The following is a 27,073-nucleotide window of genomic DNA, read 5'->3' as shown; positions in this document are numbered from 1 at the left end:
CTTTATCTTCCAATGGTGGGAAAGACTAAGAGGGAAAGAGGTATGTCAATATTTAAATGACATGAATCAAATGTTCCCTAAATAAAAGATGAGGAGCCTTCTATAGGTCCTCTGGCTCTTCATTTGTTAGTTCTCTCATCTAGTTTTTATGTGTTCTCTCTGGAAATCCAGAGTCTGAGGTAAAATAGCAAATTGGAATCACTATAACTACATGGAGGAATGCTTTAAAGATTAAGAGGACAACTTGTGGAAATCACGCAGCATAATCAGTACTCAATAAAGACCTCTGTCTCCATCCTCTATCAGCAGAGAGACTGCATTGCAGAACTGTGAACCAGGAAATATTATTAATACTATGACATAACTTTCTCTTCAGTGGAGTCAAAGTACAGAGGAGAAGCACAAACTTGTACACAAAATCCCATTGTGACTTTTTTGGTGACTGAGTTTTATTTCCCCAAGTATCACAGCAGAGTTTTGATCTAGGACATGGACAAAACAATGCACCCCACTCTCAGTCAGTTGAGTAATGATTATGCCTGAGGTTCAAGGTTCTATCAGATTCTTGGCATCAGATTAAAAGCTCCTTTGAAAAACAAAAGACTGTAGACTTCAATAGAACTCTTTATTAGCTCTTAGAAGGAGTGACAGTATTATCTGTGGGAGCAGGGCAGTTATTTGTTTAACCAACAATTAAAGAAACAACTTATGGTTGGTCACATAACTAACTGAGATCTTCCTATCTGGACCATTTTAGAAATTAAAGAAATAAAAATAAGTATATTTTCTATTTAAAAAAAAGATATGCAGGCTTTGTATTGGGATGGTCCAGAGTTCATGATGCTTTACCAGTTTTGTGAATTTAGGAAAATGATTTAACCTTTCTGAGTTGCATTTTTCTTCATCATTAAAATGGTAATGTAGCACATTACCTTATTGGATTAAGAATGATAGAAAAATGACATTTAATATGGGTAGAGAGCACAGAGCATCTAACACTGGGCAAAATTAATATAAAAGTGGTTACTACTGTCTAGTTGAAGCCAGGCTATTATTCCTAGGACTTTGTGTTCTGGGCATTTTTGTTTTAGCCTTGTCTTTGGCCAACTGAATAATAGAAACCTAAGTTCCTGAAAAATCTTGGAAACAATGACTGCTTTGATCCTTACCAACACAGTATTGTGAAGTCTGTGGTTTTCACACAATACGGGGTATCCAGCTATCTTTGGCCCCTTTAGAGCTTTGGGATGGAATTATACCACCCCAGATGATGCCCTCTTGTCTCCACAGGCTTGAGGAGGAGAACTTTGAACTGCCTCTGGGTCTTATCATCACCTCAAAGGTGTTCCGGCTAATCAGCCCCCAGGAGGTAGAAGGCTGATCTCCTAACATTTGTTTTTGCTAATAGCCCATGCTGTGTTTTCATTTTCACAGACCTGACAAAGTCACTTCCAAATATTTATTTTCTGCTATTAGAAGCACATTTTCTGTTCAGAAAATGACCATGAAAAAAGGCCTGCTCCTAAGGCAATATGGGAGTTCCTTGAGCTGCCTTTTGACTCCAGGAAGGCTCCAATATGCCTACTGCTGACCACCAAATCAGATTTGCGAAAAAGTCTTCTGTTGTCTCTCTTCTGATAAAGAACTTCCACAGTCCTTGACAAGTTCATACTCACTTTCCAAACACTGTCCCTGCCACACTCTCTTCACTTTCTTTTCACACTCTCTTCAAAGCACTTAAGGCAGTAGTGTTTTCTGTAGGTCGCTGAGTGATTGCAGTTCAAGGGTCAGACCACATCAGTGCACTAACCTAGATCTGTGGCCACCTATACTCACTACTTTTAGCAATGGAGAGAACCTTCCACAGAGGTGGTAGGAACTTGTGGATCTCAACAAATTATACCAGCACCTATTTCAATATGGCCTGAATTTTACTGAATGTGAAGTGATTGGATAGGGTGTGTGGGCTGATTTATGAGTGGCAAAGCATAGAGATAGAAAACGGAACCCTGCCTATTCAAGATAATCTGAACACAAAACTACATGCCACCAGACAATGAAAATAGAGTAACCTCTAACCAAAACTATTCTGAAATGATAGATCCATCTACTTTTCACCTAGGTATTTTTTTTTTTACTAACAGAAACATCCATGATTATTATAGTGGTACATAATAACATAGAATATAGTAATAATATATCTATATAAATACAATCTATGCTATATAAAAACAATATTAGAGAAAAACAAGTTAAAATAATTAGACATTTCTCAGAGATCCACCAACATGTTCTTTGTATAATAAACGATCAACTATATACATTCACATTTTAAGTGTTCATATTCACTTTATAAAAATAGCATTATTAATAATAAGTGTACTGATTTGTAATTGACTTTTTCCTGACATAAGCATTTCTCTATAGCATTATCTTGGCTAATATTTCATTTTATGAATATACAACAACTGCTAAACCAAATGTGAAATGTCATTATTGATGTCGTTTCCAGATTCTTCGTATTATAAAACTAGACTAGTAAATACCATTAGTAAATAACAAGAAAATAGTTGTCTTTAGCTAATATTTTTTTCCTTATAATAAATTCCTACATATTGGATTTGTGGAGTGAAAGGCTAAGCACAAGATTGTATCCCCATGAGTAGGGCTGCAGTGAACAGTGCCTCAAGAATCCTATTGGGCAAATGATTTGTCCCCAAGAGTAACTTCATGGGTTTTAGCTAAATGCCAATAATGGTTAGTTTCCCCAGATCAGTCCCACTAACATCTGCATATCTGCAAACTTACCCTAACAGTGCCCTTTTTTGGTTTGTAAAATCATCTTGATTTAAGTGATGTATAGTTACCTTGTGTAGTAGATGGGTTCATGCCTTTATGAGAAAATGCAAAATTATCTCTTTAGAATTATACAACAACTCAAAAATCTCTAATAATGCATGAGGCAGTGGATTTAGAGCCTCTCTGACTACTGGTATTATCAGACTTTCTCACTGTTTAGCAATGAAATGCCTATGTTATTTTATTATAATCACAATTTACATTTCTGGATTTGTATTTGTATTAAATATCATTTTGCATTTTTGTAGTCATATATGGTTCATCTCCTATATACCAGGCAAAGTTTGGAGGGAGGAAATTGGGACTCATGTTACTTCAGATAGGAAGCAGGCAGAGGGATAAAATTCAGGGAGTTTGCTGTAAGATATCAATGTCATCATGGTCTGAGTATTTGTTTTGATTGGTATGTTCTAAGGACTTTTCATAAACTAATAGACATGCAAGAAAACAAACAGATGCAGGTGGTGTGTGTGTGTGTGTGTGAGAGAGAGAGAGAGAGAGAGAGAGAGAGAGAGAGAGAGAGAAACCAAGACTATGGTTAATTCGTTTCTGTGCACCAGAGGAAGATATGAACGTATGAACATCAGGAGGATATTTATAGATCAAGAAATCTGCCCTGAAGAAAAGATAAACAATTCATACTCTCACCAAAATGTATGAGTGCCTATTTCATTGTGTTTTAAATCATTCTGTAAATCTGATTATTGGAAAGGGTCCTTCTGGTCTGTGGAACTTCTGTCCTTGATCCACGAGCAGACAAGAGTTTGGTTGACCCTTGCCATGCTCATCTCTGCTCAAGGCCTGTCCACTTGACTCTGGTACTGGGAGGTGGGGATGTGAAACAGAAGGGGTAGAACCATCTGGAATGCCTCTGCCACTATTGCCTTTGACATTGCCCATGTGTGAAGAGATCCACATGTTCCCCAGCTGTTTCCATGACCATTCCAGCATAGTCTCCTTTTCTGTAATGTTTTCTCCACTTTTATTTCCAATGCTATTCTAAAATTACCAGTCCTCTACTGCTATCACCATAAACAGTTAAAAAAATTATGTCTGGTTTCTTTCTGTGATGCCATAGGCCTCAGGCCAATAAATAAGAGCAGATCCTTACCCTTAGGTACCATTATTTTTCTTTGTTTTGAATAAGCATGCCAAATTAGACCTCTACCCTCCAGGCCAGGTAAATTATATCCAAGTTATGTTTAAGAGTCCTCTCTAACTCCCAAAGATGATATAAGTGCAGTCATGGTTGAGATGTAGTATTTTGACTAGGAGGTTCAGCATACCATGGAAGGACACATTGCCCACGCCTTGTTGTTGGTCCACTGAATGCAGCTGGAGCTGAGGATCTTTCGTTAGAGCCCTCCACGCAGACTTGCACAGTGATGTGGCTATTGCCAGTGAGCCATGCGGGATCAGATACCTTAGAAAGTACATGTGTTCTTCATAAAACCGTATACTCCACATCCCTTGAGCCCTGAGTTTTGGGAAAGCCCCTGAGCTTTCCCACTAATAATGCCTTTTGGATACTCTTACAGTATGCCTCAGCTTGCCTCATTTTCTTAAATGAAGGCTTGTTTTCTTGAGGGGGTGAGAGAACTAGGTTTATAGTTCCAGTTCTAGAGAGGACAATGTAAAGGAAATTGAGAACAAGAAAACAAAATCCCACGGGTGTTTAAACATTGTTGTGCTGATTATAATACCCTTCAATGGACTCTGCCAGTGCCTGAGCTGTCACCTACTCCAAGTTGCCAAAGTCCTTATATGGACAGTATGACATCCCCCTGAGCAAATCTCTGTGGCCCCACTTGCTCGTTTCTGTTTCTCCATGGAGCAGGCAGTGGGAAATTTTAAAAACACAAATCAGATTATGTCACATCCTTAATTAATAGGAACTAAAAGAATGAAAGTGAAATCCATGTCAAGGCCCACAAAGCCTACAGCCTTTCCCACCTTACATCCTTTTGTGATCAATACAACCACATTGTGCATGTTTGCTTATTTGATTGGTTAGTTGTCTTTCAAACTGCCTCTAGATTTTATATTTCAGGCTTAGTTCTACCTTCCTGCTTCCTAACCCATTCTGTTCATGTCTTTTCCAAGTACTACTTCCTTAGGGAGAATCTTCATTGAGTCTATAACCTAAACAAGCCACCCTGTTTGAGATTCTCATTATCGCCTTCGTTGATCTAGTATCTGTTTTCCCCACTAACTGCATGTCATCAAGTGCCTAACAAATACCAACAGTCTTCTCCCCAAAATAATTCATAGACTTGTGAGGCAAAGATCAGGAGACTGCACTCTGAGGCCAGTATGGACCAACAAACGATTGTCAAGACTCTGTCTTGACCCATGGCTTGGTGGAAGTACAAAATACTATTGCCTTTCAGGCTTGTTTAGGCAGGAAGCAGGAGCCTGTCTCAAATGTAACTGGAAAAAAAGGGTCTGGCAGAGTGGCTGAAGTGGAGTAACTTCTTAAAATGCAGGATGCCCTGAGTTTAAACTTTAGTACCAACCACCAAAAACAAAATAATAGCAATGAATGCAGAAAATTATTTAATTCTGTTTGACATGAGAGCACACACGCGCGTGCGCGCGCGCGCACACACACACACACACACACACACACACACACACACACACACACACTCTCTCTTTTTGGAACTCACAGTGAAATTGCTGGACCACCCCACCCTGTCCTAATTCTCATCTTAGACTACAGACTTGACATTGCCACACTTTTCTGTTCCACCTCATTATTGACCACCATGCTTGAAAACAATTTAATTCATGTGTACAAAATGTGTCTGTCATGGCATAAGACAAAGATGCCTTGGTTCTCTATGTCCTACCCATGTGTTTTTAAAATATATCCTTTATGTGGCATTTCTACTATTGGATTCAACCCCTGCTTATTTTAAAGACTTTCTTTGGTTTAAATGTCTTTGTTCTCTGTAATGGCTTCTTTGCAGAAATCTGTCTTAATAGGGCATTAAAAATGTTGGCTACATTTAAGTTCAAAACTAAAGTTTTATGAGATCCTTATCCTTTTCACTGATGGTTCATTTAGCTCACTGTTACAGAGTCCTGGATATATACCAACTTCTTTATGACCTCATTGGAATCTGACAATATCTGACTTAAGGTATATAAAATACAGTGAGAGAGGTAGAAATTAAGTTTTGTGTTATAAACTCTGCTTTCAAAAAGACTCAGATAACACAGAGGAGATAAGAGAGCAAAAGAGAAGGGATGTAAATTAGACTGGAGAAAGGTCAGATGAAGATTCCCAGAAAGATGTACTAATTCAGATGAACTCCGAGACAGAACCAACCAACCTCATTGCCTTTCATATAGCACTGTCTTGATACAGAACTAGAGAACTTTAGGTACAAAAGTGACCTTAACGATATTCATTCTCAGTCTTTTATTTTCAAAAGAATGAAACCACAAAAGCCTAAACTCATAAAGAGTGCACTTTCAATTCACAATCTTGTATAAAACAGAGGAGAGAAAAGGCAGGGGTAAGACCCATTTGAGAGGCTCTACATTTTCTCTTCTGGATTAAACTCCATCCAAGTAACACTAGTCCTTTAGGCTTTGCTTGAGAATCAATAATATCTAGCAACACCTCCACTGTGCCTCTGGAGTACTCCCTGAACTATTTATTTCCTGTGTTTTCAAGTCTTATTTCCAGGCTAGCATGGAACAAGATGACTTATAACCTCTTGTGAAATGCTTGGTATTTGTCCTTCAGGACAAACATTCTACAGATTTGACCAATAGTAAAATAACTACAAGTGTGCCTTACCCTTATGTGAAGGATTTCAGAGGTTCCTTTTATATTTTTCATATGCATTCATTTACTACAGAGGAGGCAAGCATTGTACATCATCTCTCTTTTAAATGGAAATGGTCATAGCCCTGGAATCTCCATCTCTAATCTTCTCTTTTCTCTTCTTCCAAAGGAAGCAAGCAAGCAGTTTTTCTTACACTGTTGGTTCTGTGTGTGTGTGTGTGTTTCACAGAGGTTCGATGCAGTGTTAGGAGGAGGGTAAAGGGAACACATGTATTTTGTCCTGTCAGGAAAACTTTAAGGTGGAAGTCCTGCTCTCAAAGGATAAATAATTTTAACTATGGTTATAGTTAAAATAGCAATCGCTCACTGGGGAAGAATAAAGAAAAAGAAATATAAAACAAAACAGGTATATAATGACAGAGAACACTATGATACAGAAGTTAAATTTTTTTTTATTTTTATTTTTTATTTTTTTATTGTAAAGATACTATACAGAGGGTTACAGTTACATGAGTGAGGTAATGAGTATACTTCCTCTTGAACATTGTTACCCCCTCCATTGTTTTCCCCCTACCATCCCCTCCCTCCCTACCTTCCCCAAGGTTCTTTTTTTTTTTTTGATTGTGATTAAGTGATTACATAATTTCCAGAATTTCATAGTATTGTGGAATAATGATGCTCATTTAAAGTCACAAGTTCATTCTAACTTTCCTGGAGCAAATTGTCTATCATAGTCTGTAACATATAATGGTGTTCACATGTTATATACCATATATGTGATCAGCAGCATGGGGATATTTAGTAGTGGTTCAACCAGATGAGTGGGAGTTGTTTCTTAAGTCCTGTTAGTTTTGTCGTATCACCTAACATTTTGGATTTAGCATCCACTTATCAGGGAGATCATGTACCGTTTGTCTCTTCGTTCTTGGCTTACCTCACTCAACATGATTCCTTCTAGCTCCATCCATTTCCCTGCAAATGCCATTATTTTGTCATTTCTAATGGCTGCATAATATTCTATTGTGTATAGATACCACAATTTTTGGATCCATTCATCTGTGATGGGGCATCTGGGTTGTTTCCATATCCTAGCTATTGCGAACAGTGCTGCAATAAACATGGAGGTGCACGTGTCCTTGTATATTGATTCCTGTTGTTCAGGGTAGATGCCTAGAAGTGGGTCATAAGGGAGGTCAATCTTTAGCTTTCTAAGGACCCTCCAGACTGCTTTCCAAAGTGGTTGTATAAGTGTACATTCCCACCAGCAGTGTAATAGGGTTCCTCTTTCTCCACAACCCTTCCAGCATTTGTCGTTGGCTGATTTGTGGATGTGGGACATTCTGACTGGGGTAAGGTGGTATCTCAGGGTTGTCTTTATTTGCATTTCCCAGAAGTTAAAATTTTAACCCTAAATGTGTTTAAGGATGCCTTGCAATTGCTAGGTACAGGAAGAAGAGCAGAATGTGATCTGTTTATTGTCCATAGAGCTACTTTATCAGAACTAGAGCTTGAAGTCAGGATCTAGGCTAAAGGACAATCATGCAAAACTGTCCCTTAACGTTTTCACTCAAGAATGGTGCTCAACCACTTGAGCCATAACTTTACTTCTTTCTACTAGTGACTTAGATATAGGAGTCTCTCAGTTCTGTCTTCAAACCATGACCCTCAGATCTCAACCTTCTGAGTAGCTGAGTAGCTAGGGTTGTAGACGTGAGACATTAGCTCACCAGCACCACTGTAATTTAAAAACCTGTAGTCACAGGCTACTTGGGAGTGGACAACACAAGAACAAACCTTTATGCTGGAAGCAGAGAGACTAGCAGTTAGCCAAAAGTTGAACAACTTAGGTCGATCAAACCTAGGTGGATCAGAGGGCCTTTCCCTTACCTCCCTCGCTGAATAATATGGAATGGAAAGCAGGGTCGGGACTCAAAGTCTCTGCAATCCTGACATGGGTTCTGCCAACTGTACCTCTTGGATTTCATTAGCTCCAGTCTGGTTGAGCCTAGAAGGAGCTTCTCCCTATGCCTGCAAAGCTCCTGAGGTAGCTCAGGACAGCGTCACCTCACCCACTAGCCATCCCTGGAATTTATACCAGGAGGGAACATCAAATTTGAATCTGTTTTCAATGAACTCAGGATAAGAGAAGGGACCATCATGGCACTCACCTGTAATCAGTGACTGTGAGATGCAATCATAGACCTAAAATCAAATATATGCAGGTTCTTACTCTTCCTTCTTAGAAACCACTATGTGCGTTTTGAAGTATCTGAAGGGGTTCATTGAGCTATTGTTTTCTCCCCTATAAAAAATGCAAATAACAATATCTTTTCACAATTTTTTTGGAGATGATGGAAATCAACCCCAAAGGGTTGCATTGATTTAGGCAAGCACTCTACCATCCAGCTATATCCCAGCCCCAAGTCTTAAGAGAAAATGACATACACACAGAAATCTTAAGTTTCTTCATTCCTTTTCCAAAGCTGATGGCTTCAGACTGAGCAGATTCTTGAGAATAGGTGGTGATTGGGGCAGGGGGGAGGGTTGTTCTATGGAGTTTATTCCAGACCAAATTCATGTGCTCAATTTAGGACATTTGACTTGATCAGAATCTGCCATTCTTTATTGATTTTCTGCCCATTCCACTTTTTAAGATTTTGTTGTTGTTAACTTGAACTTCAGGGATTTGTGCTTGCTGTACTTGCTGAGCTGAAGCTCTACCACTTGCATCACCTCCAGTTCAGCCATTGGCTGGTTATTTTGTAGATGAGTGTCATGGGTTTTTCTGCCCAGGTTGCCCAGATCTCAAACTCTTGAGTTGATAGGATTACAGGTATGAGCCACCAATACCCAGATCCACTTTCTAAACTTTTGCTTATCATACCCCCTAATGATCATTTTGAGAGAGTTTCTTCCATGAAATTTAATATCAGATTTGTATTATTGTAACTGTTTCTAATATATGCATATATCATATTACTACATTTTAAAAAATTAATTTTTACCTAGCACTGATAGCTCACACCTATAATCCTAGCTACTTAGAAGGCTGAGATCCGAGGATTTCAGTTCAAAGCAGGAAATTAACCACCAAAAAGCCAGAAGTAGAGTTGTTGCTCAAATAGTAGAGCATTAGCCTTCGGCAAAAAGGCTCAAGGATAGCACCCAGGCCCAGAGTGTGAGCTCTAGAACCAGTAGGAAAATAATTACTTTTTCAACACACTTTCCCAAGAACAGAGTGGAATAATTTTGAAGGGTGGTATTATTTCCATTGAAGATGCGTGGTCTATGCTATAAAAAGTTTTAGAAGAATTTGAGAGATTTCTTTTTTGTTTAAGGCTGTGGAAAACATATGCCTGATTCTATTTTAGAACAGACTCTCTGTCATAGTCTCATAACTAGGATAAATAATATAATAATAACCAGATTTGGTGAAATAAAAAGCCACCACTGGGTGCTAGTGCTTCATACCTATAATCCTAGCTACTCAGGAGACTGAGATCTGAGGATTATGGTTCAAAACCAGCCTGGGCAAGAAAGCCCATAAGACTCTTATCTAAGGCTAAGCATCAAAACATCCGAAAATGGAGCTGTAACTCAAATGGTAGAGCATTACTCTTGAGCCAAAAAGCTCAGGGACAACACCCAGGCTGAGTTCATGCCCCAGAACCAGCACAAAACAAGAAATAACCAAAACACTCTTAGAAAAATAAAAAAAATCACCAACATGAAAATAGTAATAAAAGAACTATAATAACCATAGCAGTGAGGATGTGAAGCAACTGGAACTTTTATAAACTGATGGAGAAAATATAAAATTACACCACCACTTTGGAAAGCAGTTCTTTGTTTTTTCTAACAAGTTAAGTTGACACAGTGATGTAATAACCCAGAAAACCTCTTGCTAGGTATTGGTATTTACCAAGAGAACTGAAACATCAGTCTACATTTTTTAATACAACTATAGCAGCTTTATTTGTAATAGTCAAGAACAAATTGTGATAGATCCATACAATATAATACCTATTCAACAAGAAAAAGGAAATACTGCTAAATGTAACAACACAAATGAATCTCAGACTCAGTGAGTGATAGACTCCAGACACAGAGAGCTTTTGTCTTTACAAATTTAAAAACAAATTTAATCTCTAATGACAGAAAACAGGTCAGCATTACCAGGAGCAAGGGGTGGAGAGAGAGTGAAGCTGTAGAGAAAGACATGAGGGAACTTTTGAAGGGAGCACATGGACATGTTTTATATAGAGATAATTGTAATTGATAAATATGTACACATTTCTTCAGACTTATCAACTGTATAGTCATGGTGGATGCGTGAAAAGGAAGATGCCCCTCAGTAGATGAATGGATCAAGAAAATGTGGTATATATACACAATGGAATTCTATGCCTCCATCAGAAAGAATGACATTGCACCATTTGTTAGGAAATGGAAAAACTTGGAAAAAATTATATTAAGTGAAGTAAGCCAGGCCCAAAGAAACATAGGTCCCATGGTTTCCCTTATTTGTAATATCTAGTATATGTATGAGTCAAGTGGAAAAGGTCAGATAATGTGATGTCAGGAAAATGAACCCTTAGATGTGTATTGTAATGTTTTTTTCTTTCATGCATGTGTTTCTAACGCATTTATAAGATTATCTCTTTGTTGCTTTGTATGTCCTTCCCCCACAGTATAACCCCTGCTTTCACTATATTTGATGTCAGTATAACTTGTGGAGGAGATGGGGAAAAACCAGTTGTTTAAGGATACAGGTGGACCTGTTGCAACAATGAGAAGTACAAGTTGTCATGTCCAAAACGAGCTTTACAAGGGGAGGGGGAGGAGAAGGATTGGGATTGGGGGGTAGGGGGGAGGCTGGGAAAGGATGTGAAGGGTAAACAAAGGAGGAGGCTGCAATGCTTGGTAAGAAATGTACGCATTATCCTGCCCATGTAATTGTAACTCCTCTGTACAGTATGTTCACAAATAAAATTAAATTTAAAAAAAATGTTAAAGATTCAGGAATGAGAAGCATCCATTATGAAGATATATGAATAGTATTTATAAAATCCTTATAAGAGCCGGGCGCTGGTGGCTCATGCCTGTAATCCTAGCTACTCAGGAGGCTGAGATCTGAGGATCGCGGTTCAAAGCCAGCCCGGGCAGGAGAGACCGTGAGACTCCTATCTCCAATAGACCACCAGAAAACCGGAAGTGGTGCTGTAGCTCAAGTGGTAGAGCGCTCGCTTTGAGCTGAAGAGCTGAGGGACAGCGCCCAGGCCCAGAGTTCAAGCCCCATGACCGACAAAAAAAAAAAAAATCCTTATAAGTAGTCACCTGTACAGCGAGGCCCAGTGTTGCTTTTCACTCTTATTGAAGTATACCTTACACAGTTGCTACTTGACTTATAGTAGAGGTTAAATCCTAAAAAGTTCCAAATATGTTCGATGCACTGAATATGCTGAATTTCATAGTTTAGCCTACCCTGTCCTAACTATGCTCAGGACACTTACATGTAACCTATAGTTGAAGTTGGGACTGCCTGTACATGCATATATTCTCCCATTGGGAGTGAAGAGTTATAGGATTTCTTCTCGTTATTATACACCAAAAACCAAATCCAGTTGAGAGCCCACTCTGAACTCCTGTGACTGGCTTCTTTTTTGTGCTTTTTAATATTTTTTCCCTACCTTACAAAGTTCTAAAGATGAAAGAACTCATGTCCAGAGTGGTTGTGGGACCACTGTCCTGCCAGTGGTTGATCCATAAAAAAAGATGTATTTGTTGACTCAGTCCAAGACTCCTCCACAATAACTATGCTACTATCAGGACCCAGTGAGCAAGATAACATACACCAGAGTTGGTGTTATCTCTACCTATGGATTCTAGACATCTAAGAACTTCCCTGAAGCTCAGTTCTCCTTATATCAAATAAAGGTAATAATGTCTATTATGTAGCTCTGTAGTGAGAAATAAACTAAGTTTACGAAGTACAAAACACATGGTTAGGCAAATACTGGGAAATGATAACTTACCATCATTACTAAATGATGGTTACTATTGGCTGGAAAATCACTTGGAGCACATTGCATCAAGACAAAGGGCATAGTTAAGGAGGGAATGTCCTACATACTGGTAATTGAAGATTACAGTCTAAACTTGGACTCATTTAAATTTAAAGGGAAGGATGCATCCCAGATCTAGTCATAAGGGGAATGATTTGTTAAGTATAACTGATTGATCAATGCTTTATTTCCTTGGTAAAAAGTACATTTTGATTTTTTGCCTAACTGGGTGCCACGCTCAACAGCCTTATTAGGCACAACCCCTAGCTGTACATGATGACCACTTAACATTAAAAATCACCAATGCCTGGACCCCAGCTCAGAAATTCTGATTTCATTGGTCACAGGAGGTGCTGCTGGACAAGATTGACTTCAGTTTTCTTTGTCAACTATTGCAAAGAAACCATGGCTGAATTAAAACTTGATTTGTTCCTTAGGTCTTAGGCAATAGACTCAAAATTGTGACCTAAACTGTTTAGAGCATGCCACTTCTGTCGCCTAAGAAGAGCCTTTCTGTCCCCACCCAGGTATTTGACCCATTGATGATTGTTTCTAATTATTCTCACTGTGGTGGATGTTCATACACCAAGCACAATGGCTTTATATGTGGCATTCACTATTTGTACTTGGACAGAGGTGCCCTCCACCTGAGCACTTGATGCGACCTCTGTTCAGCCCTCAGTCAGAGATTGATGTTTAAAAAAGCACATTCCTCATGAGAAACGACTCCAACAAGTCACACAAAATCTTCATGAAGTGCTGCGTTCCATAGTCTCATGAAGTCTGGTTAAGTCTTGATCCACTTTCATCTTCAAGCATTAACTTTTAAAATGAGTGGGATTTATTTTATGAACCCTAAGATATTTCCTGTTGCTATGGTGTTCTGATTTTCATGTCTAAGATAATGATTGGGTGGGATAGATTGTACTTACAGTTATACTTCTAGTACAAACAAAAAATACTTCTAAAAACACGTAGGTCTTTCTCAAAAATCATTGGTACATACAACTAAACGATGCATTTGACCTTTAATTCATATATTTAAATAATATATTTAAATCATTTCCCAAGAAGTGTAATGACTCAGTCTACCCTGTCCAGAAGTAACTTGCCATTATATTTAAGAAATTGTTATACATTAGTAAATTATTATTCTTCATAGCTAAGACACTATCAGGTCCTAGTCAATTTCTTTGTTAACTGACCAAGTATAGTCTTACAAATTTTATACCTGGTAGAATACCCTCAAGTGAGTCTGTGGCTTCCTGGGAAAAATAAATTCACATGAACTAGAAGTGCGGGAGAAAGTTCTTGCTATGGAATTAAAGAAGAATTTGTTTAAAGAAAAGAAAACAACTTTAAATAGTAAAATAAACATTTTCTTCTCCCTTTGGATGACCTTGCGCTCAACCTCTTCCCTTATGAGAAGACTGTCTCCAAGCCTGTGGTTTTGTGGCATGTCAGTAATTCTGGAGGGTCTGTCTGCAGTCCGGCGTAAGCCACTTCCCAGCCACACAGGCCCGATTCCTCCTCTTCCTCCTCCAGGCCTCCATGCACTCACTCGGTTCCTCACTTTCGAAGATGAATTCTTTCTTTTATGTCAACTTAAAATTGTATAGGAGGAAAAAAAAATTGTATAGGAGGTTGTTACCCCTGAGAAAATTTCAATAAGGTTCCTCTTTCTCATTTCTTGGCAGATCTACCAGTGATACAGAAGTTCTGCTTTCTGGGGTGCCAAAGCTGAAAGAATTGTGATGTAAGCATTGTTTTAAGCTCATTGGTGTAGTCACTTGCAGAGATTTAAATACAGCAGTTATGATGTAATCAAGGAGAGATTACAAATCAAGGTGGTCAGATACTGCCTCAAAAGTAAAACATAATATAAAGCTCACTAAAAAAAAAGGCAAATAAGTTCAAGAGTTCTGTGCTATAGTTAACACTGTTCATTTAAATATGCATTTGGAGAGGCTTTTCTTAAGCATATAATGAGGCAGGATTCAGTGCATCTGGTCATACTGAAAAATCATAGGAAGACTCAGAAAAGATATCACTGTCACTCACACGGGGAGCTGACAGAAGCTAGAGGCTCAAGAGCCCAATGAAAGATCCCTCACACAGAGATCAGACCCACTGGACCAGACCCTGGACATCTCTGGAATGGGAAGTATATCCAGGAAAGGGATGATGTGGAGCCATTCTACTGTGCTTTGTTTTGTGTGCTGTTGAAGCCAGGTGTCTTCTTCTTCATGGCTCTCATGTCAACTACTCATGAAAAAATGCTGTCAACTGGGTGGCTTAAACAGCAGAAATTTAATTCTCACAGTTCTGGAAAGACCAAGGGGGTTCATGGAAATCCTTGGTAGGGCTTTCTGTTTGTCTTGAGGCTGCCCTCCTTTCACTGTGTGTTCATGTGGCTTAACCTAGGTGCATGCACATGAAGAGATAGCCCTCTCCTCTTCTTATATGACCACCAAATCCAATAGGATTAGAACTCCTCTGCCTCTGTTACAACCTCATTTAACCTTTACTACTTCCTGAAAGCAAATATATGGAGAACATACCAATGAAAGAGCAACCTACTTAGAAACTCTTAAAGACAGAGACCCATTTTACTTTGTAAAGCAACATGCATTTAAAACATGTAGAAATTTCTTATATCACTGCCATCATTATCATTTTGTTTCTCTTCCTCCTCCTTTTTCAGCTTTTCCTCCTCATCTTCCTTCTCCTTCTTCTTCTCCCTTCTCTTCCTCTTCCTTCTCCTCTTCTTTTCCCTTTTCTTTCTCCTCCTCTTTTTCTTTCTCCTCCTCCTCTTATTGTGTTGTTTTGATACAAGGTCCCAATATGAAGCCCAAGCTAATTTTGAGCTTGATGTCATCCAGCTTTAACTTTCTGAGTGCTGAGTACCACTGTGCTCAGCTCAACTGCCTCATTTTTGATAATAGATGTTTTGTTCAAAAACATTACTTTCACAAAGATACCTAATACGAAATATGAAAATAGTGGAAAGGGGGAGAGGGTAATTCATTTGCCCCAAAGCAGCTCTGTGAGTAAGCACAAGGGAGATTCTGAAGAGCTACCATTCTGTACAAATGGTTCAAATACACTCCCAAAGAAATCCCCAGCAGCAACTTTTGTTCTCAAACAGAAAAATCCGTAAGAGCAGCTGTACCTTAGGGTTGCCATCCAACAGAGTGGAAGTAAACATGTTCTGGGATGAAAGAAGAGACTCAACCAGAGAGTGTCTCATCCTGAATCATCAGGATGTTTCTTAGGGGGATTTAAGCAACAGGTTTTACCAGTTAATGTCTGTTTAAGAATGTACTCCTTTGAGCAGTTTTACTGATAAAATCAAAATGCTTGCAAAACTGGAAACCACTTCAGTGAGGGGTTTTTCAAGGCCCGATGTTTTCACTGAATGAGACAGAAACTAGTTAAATGTCTAAATGTCTTCACCAAATGATAAAGGAAATGTATTGGACTGAAGTCAGAATGCTGATCTCATCCATGCTTTGCTCCAATCAGCTTTTATAGAAAAGTGACCCAGTTCCCCCATCTGTGAATGAAAACATGGGCTAAATCAGTGAGCCTCAGACTAGTGTACATAATTATCAGTTGTATTAGAACAATATATTGAAATAGCTTTTTGAGCTGTAGCTCTTCCCCTTCCCTGAAAATTCTGCTTTAATTGTTCATGGCAAGATCTGGATTTTTCCCTTACATGCATCCAAGGTTATGATACAGATAGTCAATAAATTCACACACGTATGCACATGTGTGCACACATATGCACCCGCGTGCATACACACACACACACACACACACACACACACACACACACACACACACACACTTTGAGAAACACTGTACTAGATAATCTCTAAAGTTCTGCTTTGTTTTTGTTTTTGTCTTTCATAGGGGCTTGAATTCAGGGCCAGAGCACTGTCCCCAAGCTTGTTCATTCAAGGCTAGTGCTCTACCACTTTGAGCTACAGTGCCACTTTTCGTGTTCTGGTGGTTAACTGGAGATAGAAATCTCATGGACGTTCCTGCCCACACTGCCTCAGATCTCAGCCTTCTGAGTAGCTAGAATTACAGGCATAAGCCACCAGTACCCGGCTCTAAAGTCTTGCTTTTCAGATCCTTTAATTATATATTTTTAAGGCTCATCTCAACAAAGCATGCAATTAGGCCTTTATTACTGGCTATCTGCAGCAGATTATTGAAAAACAAATATTTTTAGTCCCTACCATGCACATGGACTAGGCCAGCATAACAAAGTTCAGGAGGGAAGGGAAATAATAATGCTCAAATAGTACTTGTTTTTGTAGTCTTTGTCCTACTTAGACTGGTAATTTTGTGACTGTTCAAAACATGAAGGGGACAGGGAAATTCCTCCAAATATTTGCCCAGAACCTTGTGATCTCTTTCTTCTGCTACCAACTTTGTCTTTGTGATTTCAGAATCTGAATTCCAGCATTCAGATTAAAGAGAGAAAGTGAGACAGACAGGAACAGAGTCAGGGTAAAATAAAACCCAAGAGCTTGCCTATGTTTTATCTCTAATTGCATTTCCATAGTTCTTCCTTTCCTATGTTTCAGGCAAGAAACAAGGGGAAAAAATTCTCCTACCGTGTTATCTAGAAATCATCTATTATGTCCAATACATCTTTCTGGAATCAATGTTAGTTTTTAGTTGATGAATATGGAGCTTGTCTGAGGCTCTGGATGGTGACTTTATGAAAATATCAATAAGCATAAAAATTAGCACTTTATAAGACTAGTACCATGGTCGGGTACTGATGGCTCATGCCTGTAATCCTAGCTACTCAGAAGGCTGAGATCTGAGGATCGTGATTCAAAGCCAGCCTGGGCAGAAAAGTCCTGTGAGACTCTCAAATCACAGAAAAAGCCAGAAATGATACTGTAGTTCAAGTGGTAGCGTTCTCACCTTGAGCAAAAGGAGCTCAGAGGCAATGCCCAGACACAGAGTTCAAGCCTCAGGACTGGCAAAACAAATAAACAAACAAGAATAGTACTATGAAAGGGAAATGGGGGAGGCAGTACAAGCATATTGTTTCTGAGTCATTTATTGATATGCAAGTTTATCTGATGGCCCAATAGAAGGATCAATGAAATGATTGTTTCATTATAGAAAGTTTGATGATGAAATTGCTCAACTTTGGAGGGAATCAGTGCAGAAGGGAAGAATCGTGACCTCAGTAGAGCATTCTCAGTGTGTGTCTTCTCCCATGTCAAACCAGCTTCAGGCTTAAAGTGGGTCATCTTGGGCAAATCACTGCTTGCCTGATTTCACCTCTGACAGTGAAAGATGGACATAGATTGGGGCACTCTATAATACCACTTGCTTTTAACTTTCTTCAGAGAAAGTTCATAAATAACTTAGAGTCAGACAAGTTAATTTTTTACATTTTTCCACTTATTTTTAACTCTCATACCAATATTTGACTAAAGAAAGAGAGAATCATTAGGCTGTCATAAACCAGGGGTCATATGTGATATAGGGCTGGGAAGGTGGCTCAGTGGTAGAGTGCTTGCCTTGCATGCATGAGGCCCTGGGTTCGATTCCTCAGCACCACACAAACAGAAAAAGCCAGAAGTGGCACTGTGGCTCAAAGTGGTAGAGCACTAGCCTTGAGCTGAAGAGCTGAGGGGACAGTGCCCAGGCCCAGAGTTCAGGCCCCAAGACCGACAAAAAAATATATATATATACATATATATATATATATATATATGATATACAGTTCTAAATAGCTGTTTTGCAAAAGAATAAAAAAGAGTGAATAAACCATCTGAATTCAATTTATCTGAATTCACTTCATTTGTTCATCTCAAGGCAAAGACCTATCTTCATCGTCAATACATGACAGACCAAGAGATATCTTACCACACTGATTGTCCTCCTGGGAGACACTGGGTAGCAGAGCTTTATTGCAATTTCTAAGAGCTTTTTTTTCTTCTTTTTACAATAAAGAATTTTGAAAAGCTAGCTAGAATATCCAAAAAACCAAAGTGGGTATCTGGGTATATCATTAGTACATTCTCTATGGATATAATGTACTTCCCCTCAGGAAACAAATCCACTATTTTCTTCAACCCCAATGCTGTTCATCCTTCAAAAGATAACCCACTCTCATACCAAGGTTTTCTCTGACTTTATTTTTTTTCTTGTTTATCTCAAAAATAAACAAATGTCTTTGGTAGTGGAGATTTTACTTCCCAAGATATGTATCTGTTTATCAAATAAATTATTGACTTAGAGACCAAGCAAAGCAGGCAAAACCTCATTTAGCAACCACATCTGACCTGGTATGAAATATCTTGCAAGCTTTAGTGGTCATGAAGTTTTGAAGACTAGTGTCCAAGTAGAAAGTCTAACCAAAAGAAAACATCAAACCACCCTTGCCCTAGTGGCTTGAGGTTAGTCATCTTTGTTTTTCCTTGAGCTCTTTAGAGGGCATGATCATATTCTTCTGCCTGTCTCTAACTACCTCATGTAGACTTCCAGAGTTGGCAAGGGACTTAGGGCTTAGTGATCAGCTTTCCCAAAACGTTAATCAAGCCATAAATTTTTCACTATTGTACATAAATTCTTAACTATCATAATAACTGACACAGATGGTCTAGAATACCAATGGATGCCCAGTTACTATGTGTAAATATTTAAACATAAAGATTAAGTTTTACAATGACCAAAGAAATATGCTCTATTTTCCAACTCTAATAACACCTTTACAACTACCTGGAAACAGTCTTAACATCAGAATTTTCAAATTTCTTGAAATGGTTAGACCCCTTAGAACTCTATAGAAGAACATAGTGAAGCAAGGAAAGCTTGCTTCACACTGAAACCCTCTTCTATTTAATCCCAGATTCATATGGCACTGTATTGCTTCTCATATGTGCTATATTTCATGTAAGTCCATACCTGGAAATTCAATCACACATGGTAGTGCTATAACTACCTCTCAGATATACATTTATTTATTTATCTGAGAGAACAGATTTTTCACAGGCCCTGAAGCCAAAACAAGGGCATCACATTTCCAAATCTAGAGTCCTCAGTGTGTGGTAGCATCAGGGGGGAGAAAAGAAGAGTGGATCCACAAAAGCATAGCCAGAAAATCATCACCAGAAAGAGGCTCTCAATTATGTGACACCTATGCTAGCAATCCTTTAGCTTAGGTATATTTGGACCTTTGTATTTCTGAGCTGTATATCCAGGGATTCAAAGGAAAAATGGCACTTATGTTGAACATGCACAGACTTTATTTCCTATCATTATTTTCTAAAGAATATAGTACTATATATATATATATATATTATACTATGTTTGTGTTGTATAATATATGTACATATATAATATAATATATGTAAATGTGTCAGGTGTTATAAGAAATCTAGAGAGAGTTTAAAGTATACACAAGTTAGATGCCAATACTATTCCATTGTATACAAGCAGACTGGAGGGACTGGGATTTGAACTCAGCATCTTGCACTTGCTAGGTAGTTGCTCTACCACTTGAAACACACCCCTAGTCCTCTAGCATTTGTAGATTTGCATGCTGACCATACTCATCCTCCTTTAGCTCCCACACCCAATTAAAGTTGGCAGGAGATTCAGTGGCCAGATATTCAAAACCTTTATCTGACTCACAAATTCCATCACTGGCATTTGCTGGCTAGACCATGGGGTGTCTGGAACAAATCTTCCTCCCCACCCCCAGAGATAACAAGGGATGACTGGGTAAGTGGTGCTTTAGTTTATCAACACCAGGAGTTGTCAGGATATTAACACACTTTATAATTAAAAAGCAGCATATCACTAGAACAAATTCCAGAGTCTTGAAAGAGTTCTGCCTTTAAACCTCAGCAGCTAAAATATGCTAGCTGGGAGAGTGCAGATCCAAAACAGAGTTTAATGCCAGGGGCTTTGAAATTATCCTTCCCTAAAGACCTCAAGGAAAGTCTGTTTTCAATGGGAATAATTCTGAGCTTTCAGTGTGAATCTGAGCTTAATTAAGACTGTCTCCAGCTGTTGAGACAGGACCAAAAAAAAAAAGCATATGGATGGATTTTACATGCTTGTTTTTTCTGACTAGCCCAGACTCATGGTTCCTGTAAGTTCCCAAGAGATTGTCTATTCCATAGTTTCAAGTGCAAGTGGTAGAGAATGTGTAATCGACGTTGTATTGCTCAGAGTACTCTAGGAAAAAAAATAGAATCTACATAATTTGAGACAAAGAAAAAGATTTGCTCTAAGGGATTGGTTTATGCAGTGATAAAAGCTAATAAATTGAGGATCTTCATGGTAGGCCTGCAGGCTCGACCCTCAGAGAACTGAGATTGCAGCTAGAACCCAAAGGCTGGCAAACTTCCCTCTTTTTCAGACAAAGTTAGGCTTTTTGTCTCCTCATACTTCTAACTGGTTGGATGAGGTCTGCTCACCCAGTGAGGAATCTGCTTTGTTCAAAGTCTACTTGTTTATATGTTAACATATTCTAAAAACTACCTTGTCCCAGCAACATCCAGATGAGCATTGGAACAAATAGTATCTTCATACATTGGCCCAGCCAGCTTGACCTATGAAATTAACCATCACAGGCTTTGTGACAGTGAATCTGATTTTAAATACAGCAGCCAGTAATGGTACTATAAATTTGTACTATAAATGGTACTATAAATTTGCCAAGTGCTGTTCTTTTTTTTTTTTTTAAGTGTACTTGAACATGCTCTTCTTGCTATTCTACCTAGGAAAGTTTTAGCCACCTCAGAGAAGCCCATCAGTCTGACTAATGGTCAGAAACTCCAGGTTTTATTTCCATTCCAGATGGCTGGAAGGCAAAAATATTCTGTCCTAGAAAGATATATAGTCTCCATGGGGTAGCAGCTTCACTAAGCATGACCACGTTTTCACAGGAAGAGTTTGAATTTCAGCTGTCAGGAAATCTTATATTTTTGCAAATTGGGGTGATCTATCAAGCCCCATAAATACAAGCAAGCCACATGATTTATAATTATACTGATTGCCTTTCCAGCTACCTTCCAAGGCTAGATCAGTAAGGGGTGAAGTATTAGTTTCTCACATGGTGCTTTTCTCTAAGTCTTTTATACTTCACACCAGAAATAAAAAGTGTCTATATCTATATAAAAATATATATCTCCACATATGTAGGTATGTGTGTGTGCATACACACGAAATGTGGGAGGCAGAGGTGTGTGTGTGTGTATTCACTATGGATTTATGGATTCACTAAGGGTTCTCTCAAGATCCTAAGAATGCAAATAAAATTTGCCATACTTTATGAATACTTGGAAGTGATCAAATTATATCATGTCTTTGATATAAACTGAATTTTTTTAAAGAAATGTATAGGCTGTGTAGGAATGTTAAGTATATTGAAAATAACATGAGTTAAGTACCAATTATTTAGGGCCCTGTTGGGCACATTTTGTCTGCATTGCTGCCAGTTCTAAATACAAGACAATGTCACTGATTCCTAAAGGTAAAAAACAAGACCAAAAAAGTTTGACCTAATAACCAAAGATACACAAAACATGACACAATTTCCTGGGTTGGAGTGTCTGATCTCCTTGTGAAAAATGGACGATGGCATATAAGAGGTACCTTCCAGACTCCTCTCAATCCTGGGGAGAGGGAGGGTGTCCATTACAGTGAAGATCCCAGTGAAAGACCAAAGCCAGGGATCAGAATCTTTCCTTATGAGCTCTAAGGAATGGCTGTTGCAGGAGAGGAAGTCCGTGTCAGAGGGGTTAACTGATGACTTCAGCTTTCCTCTCACTTGGGTTGAAATTCCCTCCTTGGGACCAATGCCAAAAATCACCAGAAATTTAGTTTCCTTCTTATGTTCTTCATTTTTGGCTCACACACTATATATCAGACATAGCTCTGTGAATAAGGACATAGTACCCTCGTTGCCTTTAAAGAACTCTTATTTAGCCCTTAAAATGAATGAAACTTTTTGTCCTTAGGTATTCACAGGGGATTGCTTCTACAAACTCCTCCTAAATACCAAAATCATTGACCAAATATCTAGGTACTTACAGTGGTTTCACCAGGCCCATGCTCTGGAGTAAACAGTAGGCAATACTACTAAAAATAAGAGTAATGTTACTAAAAATAAGTTGACCTTGCTCAAGTTCCTTATGTAAAATGGTATACTATTTACATGCACCCTATGTACACTCTCCTGAATACTTTGTCATGCTTGGATTACTGATACTATCAAAAGCAAAGCAAAATCTGTATAGTTGTTACACTCTATTATTGAGGGAATAATGACCAAAAAAAGTTCATACTTATTTATTTCCCAAATAGTTTCCATCCACAGTTGATTAAACCAGGAAAGGACCTCTGCAGCCTAAAGTAATTTGTTTTCCTGGGAGGAGCCTCTGAGATGATGCACCAATAGAGTAGAAGGTTGGTAGTCTGTGGGCTCACAGTGCTGTTAGGGTTCTCAACTAGAGCAATTTCCAGAAAAGCTGAGTGTAACAAGGCCTCAGGGTCAGGGAGGAAGATGAGAGTAATGAAGTATCCTCATCACTTCTTCCACTTGGAGCAATGGTTCTTCATTTTAAAAGGCTGAAATTCCAACAGCTCTCACTGAACAGAGCTACAGTCTCTGGTCTCAAATTAGCACCAGGGGATGGCATGCCCAAGGAAATGTCCATTCTGACACACTGAAATACTACTAAATAATAGTTAAAAGTTTTCAAATGAAGTTGTACTGAATCATAATGCTTTATAGGAAAGGTGTCTGTCATTGAATTGTGGAACCCTTGTGTCTGTAGAAGATAAGGTTTGAAGCCAAATAACACCTCTAATCACTGATCTCTCCAGTCTTCTTAAAGTAGCCAGCCACCCTGTGGAGTGGAGACTGGATGAACTTCTTTCTTATTAGCCTTTGGATTTCTACTGACAAAATACCCTGCTGACTTTCATAGCCCTATCTATTCACATCTGTACACAAACCTGAAAACTGGAGACACGTATAAAACTCACAGGGCAGTGAGTATTCACAGAGTAGGATCTTTAGAATCATAATGAGCATTGTTCCCATACTGTGCTTGAAAACGTATCTTCTTGATTTTTCAGGACTGACCGGGTGTTCATCACTAGCACCCTTGCCTTGGGGGTGTATAGATGTATGGATGAGGGAGGAAATAGGGGGAGAGTGGCAGAGAGAATAGAGATTTGGTTCGCTCTTGAAGTTCTGTCTCTTTATGTAAATTAGTCTTTTTTTTTTGTCTGTCTGTCTGGGGCTTGAATTCTAGGCTGGGTGCTGTCCCTCAGCTCTTCAGCTCAAAGCTAACCACAGTGGCTCTACCACTTGAGATAAGTCTCACAGGGCTGGGAAGGTGGCTCAGTGGTAGAGCGCTTGCCTTGCATGTATGAGGCCCTATGTTCGATTCCTCAGCACCACATAAGCAGAAAGAAAAGCTGGAAGTGGCGCTGTGGCTCAAGTGGTAGAGTGGTAGCCTTGAGCAGAAGAGCTGAGAGACAGTGCCCAGGCCCAGAGTTCAGACCCCACAACCAAAAAAAAAAAAAAAAGTCTCACAGACTTTCCTGCCTGGGCTGGCTTTGAACTATAGTCCTCAGATCTCAGCCTCCTGAATAGCTAGGATTACAGGTGGGAGCCACCAGTGCTCAGTTGTAAATTAGTCTTGGATTACTCACAAAAATGCATAGTCTTTCAAAGCCTCGTTCTTTTTCCCATATAAACTTCAAGATTAGGTTCGACTGTAGAAACAACATACTTGGAGGTAGCTGGGAGATGGTCTATTGCTAGATCTATAGTGTACTGCCCGGATCTTTACTGGTCTCTTCCCTGCAGTGGCTGATCTGGGCTGCTCCCAGACTAGGCCAATGGTTCTGTTGGCACTGCTGCTCTAGACGCAGGAATTTGTGATTTATAGTCAGCTTCTCTTAGCTCATCTGGGCCCCAGAATTTCTACTAATGACTCCGTTTTTCCTCATTCCTCCAGCACTGGAGTCCACCTGGGCTCTGACTGTCCTTCTAACATGACTTTACAAGTCTCAGCTCCAGCTGAGCCTCATCTTGGTGAGTTTCAGCCAACTTTTTTCATTCTTGCAGCAAGTAGGAATTTCCAAATCTGTCTGTGCCTCTTGAGAACAATTCTAATTCTTGTCTTGTCTCCATACTTCCATGTGACTCTGGGTTGGTCATTATTTGTAACCTCCCCAAACAAAACGTTGGAGCCCTAATCCTCAGTACCTTCAGACTGTGGCCTTATTTGGAGGTAGGGTTACTGAAATATAATTAGTTAAGATGAGGTCATACAAATAAAGTAGGCCTTTAATCCAATAGGACTGGTGTTCTTATAAGAGGAGAAGAGTTTGAGACACAGATACCAAGAGGAAAACATCATGTGATAAAGATGTTTTCAGAGGCTGAATTGCTGTACCCAGAAGCTAAGAGAGTATAGGGGAGAATCCTAGCCTATAGGCTTCACAGGAAGCATAGCTGTGTCCACACCTTTGCTTTGGCTTCCAGCCTCCAAAACTATAAGACAATAAATTTGTCTTGCTTGAAACTACCCAGTATGTGGTTCTTTGTTCTAGCAGACTTGGGAAACAAATGTTCTCTCTGAAGACAGAGTCAGGATCTTCTGAGTCCTGTGATTGGGCCTCCTTCTAGCATCCTAAACAAGAAGCAGAACAACCCTGCATCTCTTCTATCCAGCATTGCTGTACATCACACCCACCTCCACCACCTAACAGCCTCTCACTGAACTGATTTCATGCCGGACTGACTAAGAAATCCTCCCTATCTACTGAGCAGTATAATGCATTCACCTGAATTTAGGTTTTGACTTTGAAATGTCTTCTTATTTATTAATTTTTCATTGCTCTGGTCAAACCATGTGCAATAAATCTATGACTTACTGTCTTCTATTATTGGAAGGCAGAAGCTGAAGCAATTCATTGTCTTGAAATTTCAGGAATCATTCACATGCAATGATCATCCCATGGAGCTTTCCACAACAAGGGAAAATTCTTTTTTTTTTTTTTTTTTTTTTTTTTTTTTTTTTTAAATTGTATTTTATTTTATTTGAGAACATACTGTACAAAGGGGCTACAATTACATGGGCAGGATAATGGATACATTTCTTACCAAGCATTGCAGCCTCCTCAACAAGGGAAAATTCTGATACCAAAGATAATTGAGAGCAGGGCAGTCAGCCGCAGGATCATGCCTCTACAGCCTCTCTAGTTGTACCACCCTCTCCTCTTCTTGAGAAGAGAGCACATTTTTGCCATGCCTTCTGGTTCTCCTCCACTGGCTGTCTGCCCAGTTCCTCCTGGAAGTCTGGACCCGAAACCACCTGCCAGACTTGCTGTCGTCCATGCTTGTCAGAGGAAATCAGAGGCAGTATATCTCTACACAAAAACATTTTTATCTGATTCATTTGGTGGCTTCAATTTCAAATCTTAGTGTGTGTTAATGTGCATGGTGCACTTTGTACTTACTGTAGAGCTATGTTGCTACAATGAACCTGGGAATGTATGTCATTTGTTGCCTTTAGCATCTTTTTCTTCCCCCATGTGATTTGGGGGAAAGGTATCCACTCCTTTTAACTCATCCCACATTCCTTACTGGCCTGATTGTTTTAACGCTTATCTCATAACTTTTCTTTGCCAGTGAATCTGGAATGTGCATGTAAGCCAATTAAAGTAGAGGTTTCTAGTTTTCAAAAGTCCTTATTTTTGAGAAATCCTTCAGGAAGGGCATTTTCTTTATACTGGAAATGGAAGTAAGGCTATGTCACCCTGACTGCAGCTGGCAGGTTGCAGCGATCATGCAACTAGGAGAAGAATAGTCTTTAAGTTCTCAACAGAGATCAAAGTTGGGGAAAATGCATGGGTCAATGAGCTTGAAGCCCAGTTTGTCTACAATGTCCAGTAATGACTTTGTGTATAGTCTAAGCTAATTTGATTAAGAGTCCGAACAGATGCAAACTTTGCTAGACACTTAATGATATGTCCTAGCTGCAAAGGCTGTGGGAAATTTAACCTTTTCAGTTATAGAGACATAAATAATTTATTACACCTGAGTTTTCTTGAAGCAATGGCAGAAGTGTTCCTTACATTTCTGCTTGTATAGACTTTAACTTTCTGTGCCATGTTTTAATGGCCTCATCTTCTAAGAACTACAATTTTATCTCTAAATTCAAGTAAAACTTTCCATCATATACTCCAAGAAAATATATCTTAGCTTTTAACATTAGCATAAGTAAGAAAACAGAAATATCAAAAAGAAAAGATGTGCATAAACTCTTTGGGTATC

The 27,073-nt window shown here is 39.0% G+C and overlaps 1 protein-coding gene across 5 annotated transcripts in view; it reads left to right on the top strand.

Annotated features, from left to right (window-relative positions):
• The window catches only part of Phldb2 (pleckstrin homology like domain family B member 2), a 196,633-nt gene that overhangs the window by 52,880 nt on the left and 116,680 nt on the right, over positions 1-27,073 (top strand). For all 5 annotated transcript variants that reach the window (XM_070030271.1, XM_070030269.1, XM_070030270.1 and 2 more), the window contains exon 2: positions 14,421-14,479. The gene's annotated coding sequence lies outside the window, so the exon portion shown is untranslated. The remainder of the gene's footprint in view (positions 1-14,420; positions 14,480-27,073) is intronic.

The sequence above is a fragment of the Dipodomys merriami genome, unplaced genomic scaffold, assembly GCF_024711535.1.
Source record: "Dipodomys merriami isolate MVZ:Mamm:240054 unplaced genomic scaffold, mDipMer1.0.p SCAF_2, whole genome shotgun sequence".
Classification (NCBI taxonomy): domain Eukaryota; kingdom Metazoa; phylum Chordata; class Mammalia; order Rodentia; family Heteromyidae; genus Dipodomys; species Dipodomys merriami.
Note: the sequence above shows the minus strand (reverse complement) of the source record. Positions and strands in the feature narration are given on the sequence as shown.